The sequence below is a fragment of the Idiotropiscis lumnitzeri genome, unplaced genomic scaffold (genome assembly GCF_059441095.1).
Source record: "Idiotropiscis lumnitzeri isolate Australia: NSW breed Sydney's pygmy pipehorse unplaced genomic scaffold, RoL_Ilum_1.0 HiC_scaffold_30, whole genome shotgun sequence".
Classification (NCBI taxonomy): domain Eukaryota; kingdom Metazoa; phylum Chordata; class Actinopteri; order Syngnathiformes; family Syngnathidae; genus Idiotropiscis; species Idiotropiscis lumnitzeri.
The window spans coordinates 65,989-74,683 of NW_028283568.1; positions in this window are offsets into that span (position 1 = coordinate 65,989).

The window sequence follows — 8,695 nt, forward strand, 5'->3', positions numbered from 1 at the left end:
AAGGAAATACTGGACAATCAAATTAATGACTTTCCAGGCTTCAGGATGCCTTTTTACACTATATAAAGGTGGAAATTTACATTGGAAACGTTTGGTTTAGCTGTAATAAAAGTTAGGTTTTTTAGTGCTGTAAATGCATTTTCAGCTCGCGCTGTACACATTTGCTATGAGAGGCATTATCTCATAAGGGAAATATTGGACAATCAAATTAATGACTGCCCAGGCTTCAGGATGTCTTTTTACACTATATAAAGGTGGAAATTTACATTGGAAACGTTTGGTTTAGCTGTTATAAAAGTATGGTTTTTTAGTGCTGAAAATGCATTTACAGCACGAAAAAAACACACTTTTATAACAGCTAAACCAAACGTTTCCAATGTAAATTTCCACATTTATATAGTGTAAAAAGGCATCCTGAAGCCTGGGAAGTCATTAATTTGATTGTCCAGTATTTCCCTTATGAGATAATGCCTCACATAGCAAATGTGTACAGCGCGAGCTGAAAATGCATTTACAGCACTAAAAAAACAAACTTTTATAACAGCTAAACTAAACGTTTCCAATGTAAATTTCCACCTTTATATAGTGTAAAAAGACATCCTGAAGCCTGGGCAGTCATTAATTTGATTGTCCAATATTTCCCTTATGAGATAATGCCTCTCATAGAAAATGTGTACAGCGCGAGCTGAAAATGCATTTACAGCACTAAAAAACCAAACTTTTATAACAGCTAAACCAAACGTTTCCAATGTAAATTTCCACCTTTATATAGTGTAAAAAAAACATCCTGAAGCCTGGGCAGTCATTAATTTGATTGTCCAATATTTCCCTTATGAGATAATGCCTCTCATAGCAAATGTGTACAGCGCGAGCTGAAAATGCATTTACAGCACTAAAAAACCAAACTTTTATAACAGCTAAACCAAACGTTTCCAATGTAAATTTCCACCTTTATATAGTGTAGAAAGGCATCCTGAAGCCTGGAAAGTCATTAATTTGATTGTCCAGTATTTCCTACATGAGATATTGCAACACTTAGAAAAAGTGTACAACGCCAGCAGACAATGAATTTGCAGCACTAAAAAAACGAAACTTCATTTACAGCTAAACCAAACGTTTCCAATGTAAATTTCCACATTTATATAGTGTAAAAAGGCATCCTGAAGCCTGGGAAGTCATTAATTTGATTGTCCAGTATTTCCCTTATGAGATAATGCCTCACATAGCAAATGTGTACAGCGCGAGCTGAAAATGCATTTACAGCACTAAAAAAACAAACTTTTATAACAGCTAAACTAAACGTTTCCAATGTAAATTTTCACCTTTATATAGTGTAAAAAGACATCCTGAAGCCTGGGCAGTCATTAATTTGATTGTCCAATATTTCCCTTATGAGATAATGCCTCTCATAGCAAATGTGTACAGCGCGAGCTGAAAATGCATTTACAGCACTAAAAAACCAAACTTTTATAACAGCTAAACCAAACGTTTCCAATGTAAATTTCCACCTTTATATAGTGTAGAAAGGCATCCTGAAGCCTGGAAAGTCATTAATTTGATTGTCCAGTATTTCCTTCATGAGATATTGCAACACTTAGAAAAAGTGTACAGCGCCAGCAGACAATGAATTTGCAGCACTAAAAAAACGAAACTTCATTAACAGCTAAACCAAACGTTTCCAATGTAAATTTCCACCTTTATGTCGTGTAAAAAGATATCCTGAAGCCTGGGCAGTCATTAATTTGATTGTCCAATATTTTCCTTATGAGATAATGCCTCTCATAGCAAATGTGTACAGCGCGAGCTGAAAATGCATTTACAGCACTAAAAAACCAAACTTTTATAACAGCTAAACCAAACGTTTCCAATGTAAATTTCCACAATTATATAGTGTAAAAAGGTCTCCTGAAGCCTGGGAAGTCATTAATTTGATTGTCCAGCATTTCCATTATGAGATAATGTCTCACATAGCAAATGTGTACAGCGCGAGCTGAAAATGCATTTACAGCACTAAAAAAACAAACTTTTATAACAGCTAAACCAAACGTTTACAATGTAAATTTCCACCTTTATATAGTGTAAAAAGGCATCCTGAAGCCTGGAAAGTCATTAATTTGATTGTCCAGTATTTCCTTCATGAGAAAATGCAACACTTAGAAAAAGTGTACAGCGCCAGCAGACAATGAATTTGCAGCACTAAAAAAACGAAACTTCATTAACAGCTAAACCAAACGTTTCCAATGTAAATTTCCACATTTATATAGTGTAAAAAGGCATCCTGAAGCCTGGGAAGTCATTAATTTGATTGTCCATTATTTCCCTTATGAGATAATGCCTCACATAGCAAATGTGTACAGCGCGAGCTGAAAATGCATTTACAGCACTAAAAAAACAAACTTTTATAACAGCTAAACTAAACGTTTCCAATGTAAATTTCCACCTCTATATAGTGTAAAAAGGTCTCCTGAAGCCTGGTAAGTCATTAATTTGATTGTCCAGTATTTCCCTTATGGGATAATGCCTCACATAGCAAATGTGTACAGCGCGAGCTGAAAATGCATTTACAGCACTAAAAAAACAAACGTTTATAACAGCTAAACCAAACGTTTCCAATGTAAATTTCCACCTTTATATAGTGTAAAAAGGCATCCTGAAGCCTGGAAAGTCATTAATTTGATTGTCCAGTATTTCCTTCATGAGATATTGCAACACTTAGAAAAAGTGTACAGCGACAGCAGACAGCAGGCTGCCAGGATGGCCGAGTGGTCTAAGGCGCCGCGTTCCGGTCCCAGTCTCCCCAAGAGGCCTGGGTTCGAATCTCGAATTGGCTGCCAGGATGGCCGAGTGGTCTAAGGCGCCGCGTTCCGGACCCAGTCTCCCCAGGAGGCCTGGGTTCGAATCTCGAATTTCCCCATTGTGGGACTAATAAAGGCATTATTATTATATTATTATTATCATTAGACAATGAATTTGCAGCACTAAAAAAACGAAACTTCATTAACAGCTAAACCAAACGTTTCCAATGTAAATTTCCACATTTATATAGTGTAAAAAGGCATCCTGAAGCCTGGGAAGTCATTAATTTGATTGTCCAGTATTTCCCTTATGAGATAATGCCTCACATAGCAAATGTGTACAGCGCGAGCTGAAAATGCATTTACAGCACTAAAAAAACTAACTTTTATAACAGCTAAACTAAACGTTTCCAATGTAAATTTCCACCTTTATATAGTGTAAAAAAGACATCCTGAAGCCTGGGCAGTCATTAATTTGATTGTCCAATATTTCCCTTATGAGATAATGCCTCACATAGCATTTACAGCACTAAAAAACCAAACTTTTATAACAGCTAAACCAAACGTTTCCAATGTAAATTTCCACCTTTATATAGTGTAGAAAGGCATCCTGAAGCCTGGAAAGTCATTAATTTGATTGTCCAGTATTTCCTTCATGAGATATTGCAACACTTAGAAAAAGTGTACAGCGCCAGCAGACAATGAATTTTCAGCACTAAAAAAACGAAACTTCATTAACAGCTAAACCAAACGTTTCCAATGTAAATTTCCACATTTATATAGTGTAAAAAGGCATCCTGAACCCTGGGAAGTCATTAATTTGATTGTCCAGTATTTCCCTTATGAGATAATGCCTCACATAGCAAATGTGTACAGTGCGAGCTGAAAATGCATTTACAGCACGAAAAAAACAAACTTTTATAACAGCTAAACCAAACGTTTCCAATGTACATTTCCACCTTTATATAGTGTAAAAAGGCATCCTGAAGCCTGGGAAGTCATTAATTTGATTGTCCAGTATTTCCCTTATGAGATAATGCCTCACATAGCAAATGTGTACAGTGCGAGCTGAAAATGCATTTACAGCACGAAAAAAACAAACTTTTATAACAGCTAAACCAAACGTTTCCAATGTAAATTTCCACATTTATATAGTGTAAAAAGGCATCCTGAAGCCTGGGAAGTCATTAATTTGATTGTCCAGTATTTCCCTTATGAGATAATGCCTCACATAGCAAATGTGTACAGCGCGAGCTGAAAATGCATTTACAGCACTAAAAAACCAAACTTTTATAACAGCTAAACCAAACGTGTCCAATGTAAATTTCCACCTTTATATAGTGTAGAAAGGCATCCTGAAGCCTGGAAAGTCATGAATTTGATTGTCCAGTATTTCCTTCATGAGATATTGCAACACTTAGAAAAAGTGTACAGCGCCAGCAGACAATGAATTTGCAGCACTAAAAAAACAAAACTTCATTTCCAGCTAAACCAAACGTTTCCAATGTAAATTTCCACATTTATATAGTGTAAAAAGGCATCCTGAAGCCTGGGAAGTCATTAATTTGATTGTCCAGTATTTCCCTTATGAGATAATGCCTCACATAGCAAATGTGTACAGCGCGAGCTGAAAATGCATTTACAGCACTAAAAAAACAAACTTTTATAACAGCTAAACTAAACGTTTCCAATGTAAATTTTCACCTTTATATAGTGTAAAAAGACATCCTGAAGCCTGGGCAGTCATTAATTTGATTGTCCAATATTTCCCTTATGAGATAATGCCTCTCATAGCAAATGTGTACAGCGCGAGCTGAAAATGCATTTACAGCACTAAAAAACCAAACTTTTATAACAGCTAAACCAAACGTTTCCAATGTAAATTTCCACCTTTATATAGTGTAGAAAGGCATCCTGAAGCCTGGAAAGTCATTAATTTGATTGTCCAGTATTTCCTTCATGAGATATTGCAACACTTAGAAAAAGTGTACAGCGCCAGCAGACAATGAATTTGCAGCACTAAAAAAACGAAACTTCATTAACAGCTAAACCAAACGTTTCCAATGTAAATTTCCACCTTTATATAGTGTAGAAAGGCATCCTGAAGCCTGGGCAGTCATTAATTTGATTGTCCAATATTTCCCTTATGAGATAATGCCTCTCATAGCAAATGTGTACAGCGTGAGCTGAAAATGCATTTACAGCACAAAAAAAACAAACTTTTATAACAGCTAAACCAAACGTTTCCAATGTAAATTTCCACCTTTATATAGTGTAAAAAGACATCCTGAAGCCTGGGAAGTCATTAATTTGATTGTCCAGTATTTCCCTTATGAGATAATGCCTCACCATAGCAAATGTGTACAGCGCGAGCTGAAAATGCATTTACAGCACTAAAAAACCAAACTTTTATAACAGCTAAACCAAACGTTTCCAATGTAAATTTCCACCTTTATATAGTGTAAAAAGGCATCCTGAAGCCTGGGAAGTCATTAATTTGATTGTCCAGTATTTCCCTTTTGAGATAATGCCTCACATAGCAAATGTGTACAGCGCGAGCTGAAAATGCATTTACAGCACTAAAAAACCAAACTTTTATAACAGCTAAACCAAACGTTTCCAATGTAAATTTCCACCTTTATATAGTGTAAAAAGGCATCCTGAAGCCTGGGAAGTCATTAATTTGATTGTCCAGTATTTCCCTTATGAGATAATGCCTCACATAGCAAATGTGTACAGCGCGAGCTGAGAATGCATTTACAGCACTAAAAAAACAAACTTTTATAACAGCTAAACCAAACGTTTCCAATGTAAATTTCCACCTTTATACAGTGTAGAAAGGCATCCTGAAGCCTGGAAAGTCATTAATTTGATTGTCCAGTATTTCCTTCATGAGATATTGCAACACTTAGAAAAAGTGTACAGCGCCAGCAGACAATGAATTTGCAGCACTAAAAAAACGAAACTTCATTAACAGCTAAACCAAACGTTTCCAATGTAAATTTCCACATTTATATAGTGTAAAAAGGCATCCTGAAGCCTGGGAAGTCATTAATTTGATTGTCCAGTATTTCCTTCATGAGATATTGCAACACTTAGAAAAAGTGTACAGCGCCAGCAGACAATGAATTTGCAGCACTAAAAAAACGAAACTTCATTAACAGCTAAACCAAACGTTTCCAATGTAAATTTCCACATTTATATAGTGTAAAAATGCATCCTGAAGCCTGGGAAGTCATTAATTTCTTTGTCCAGTATTTCCTTCATGAGATACAGCAACACTTAGAAAAAGTCTGTGTGACAGCCTGGAGAGACTGCTGACAGGAGGGAATAGACCCCACTGGGGCTGACATGGGCTAGCTACCCATGCTGGCAGTCTCTGACACTGTGTTCAGTTTGTTGGAGACACCCGCCAAGTGCTACAGAAAGTCTACAAAGAATGACACCCCTACAGCCTGCGAGAGCGGGGGCGCAAGATGGCTCAATGACTGACCACACGGCTACAGACCTAGGAACAAACATGACTACGAGCAAGAACACGGTGCATGAGACAATGGCAGCAGGACACTCACTTCAGGTCTGCACCTGTGGCTGGGCAAAAGTAACATCAGTTACAGGGTTGAAGATCCACCAAGGAAAGAAGCGGTGTTTGGGAAAGCCGAGTCAAGGGCCTCGCATTGACCAATACTTCTTACGAAGTAATGCGTCAAATCAGTCGAGTGAAGCACAGCGACGGGAAAAAACCCAAAGTTCGCAGAGCATCAGCCCCCCTGTCACTGAGGAGGGTATTATAAACACAGAATTGCAGGAGGTAGAACCCACCCAGCCACAGAGACCTCCCAAAGAGAACAAGATCAAAGGGCACAGACAGAGTGTGAGGTGGCCCAAAACTATTGAGAAGAGAGAGTGGGAAACCGTCAATAACGACCTGGTGAAAATGTTGGAGCAACAAGTGGGCACTGCAGAGAGAAAGCTGGAACACATCGGTGACATCATCTACCACTATGGAGAGGAGCGCTTTGGAGTGAACAGCTGGAAAACCACCAACAAAATACCACCACCAACCAAACCTAGGAGGCAACAAGAGATAGAGAGACTGATCAGGGAAAGAAGGGACCTGCGGAAACAGTGGAGAAAAGCCTCTGATCCAGAGAGAGAAGGTCTCATGCTGCTCCATGGGGACATCAAGCTCCGGTTGAAAACCTTACGAAGAGCAGAGAACTTGAGGAAACTTCGCAGGAAGAAGGAACACACAAGAACCCTGTTCTATAAAAATCCCTTCAAGTTTGTCAAAGATCTCTTCGCTAAGGACAAAAGCGGGTTCCTGCAAACTTCAAAGAAGGAACTTGAAGAGCACCTGGAAAAGGTCTACCAAGACACGAAAAGGCATGAACAGCTAGCCATCCCACATGATATCCCCCCCATTCGACCACCAGAGGTCAACATCGAGACCGGCCCTCCAAAATGGAAAGAAGTGGAGAACATGGTGGGCGTGCAAGATCAGGATCTGCACCAGGACCAAATGGAGTGTCATATAAGCTCTACAAGAACTCACCAGATGTCCTACGCTATCTTTGGAGGCTAATGAGAATCGTCTGGCAGAAGGGGATAATACCAAAGGCATGGCGAAGGGCTGGAGGTGTACTAATTCCAAAAGAGAAGGACGCAGATATCAGTCAATTTCGGCCAATCAGCCTTCTCAACGTTGAAGGGAAAATCTTTTTCAGCGTCTTGACACACACCACCTACCTGGAGAAAAAACGAGTACATTGACACATCCGTACAAAAGGCTGGAATTTCTGGATTCTCTGGCTGCTTGGAGCACACCAGTATGATCTGGCATCAGATTCAAGCAGCGAAGAAGAACAAAGGGGATCTTCATGTCATCTTTCTCGACCTAGCCAATGCCTTTGGTTCAGTTCCGCATAGCCTTCTCTGGGAGTCCTTCAACTTCTTCCGCGTTCCAACATCCATCACTACCTTGGTAAAATTCTACTTTGAAGACCTGCAGCTGTGCTTCACAACACCCGACTTCAAAACATCATGGCAGCAAGTAGAAGTAGGCATCATGGCAGGTTGCACGATCTCACCCCTGGCCTTTACAATGGCCATGGAGGTCATCATCAGGGCCTCAAAATGGGTGGCGGGGTGAGCGAACCAGGAACGGGATCCGCCTTCCACCGTCCGAGTATATATGGACGACATGACCACTCTGACCACCACTGCAGCTTGCACCAGGCGGCTACTTGGTAAGCTGCAGGAAAACATCAGCTGGGCCCGGATGAAAATCAAGCCGAACAAGTCACGTAGCATCTCGATAATCAAGGGAGAGCTAAAAGACGTGAAGTTCTGCATTGGTGACGAACCAATACCAACGGTGGCAGAACAACCTGTCAAAAGCCTGGGCAGATGGTATGACTCAAGTCTTAAGGATAAAAACCAGGTGCAGCAGCTAAGACAGGATATCATCAACGACCTGAACAACATCAACAAGACTCCACTACCAGGGAAGCTCAAGCTCTGGTGTCTGCAATTTGGGCTTCTCCCTCTCGTGATGTGGCCACTCACTGTCTACGAGGTCCCACTAACAACTGTGGAGAAGATGGAGCGAGCCATCACAGTATATGTGAAACAGTGGCTTGGTGTCCCACGCTGTCTGAATAACATCAGCCTCTATGGCAAAGGAGTCCTCGAACTGCCCATCACAAGTCTCACTGAAGAATACAAGTGCTCTAAAGTGAGACTACAGATGACGCTGACGGACTCCAGAGACCGGACCATCAGTGAAACGGCACCACCCCTGTCAACTGCACGGAAATGGACACCATCCAGTGCAGTGCAGCATGCCACAGCAGCCCTGAGGCACAGCGATATTGTGGGACACGTCCAGAGGGGAAGAG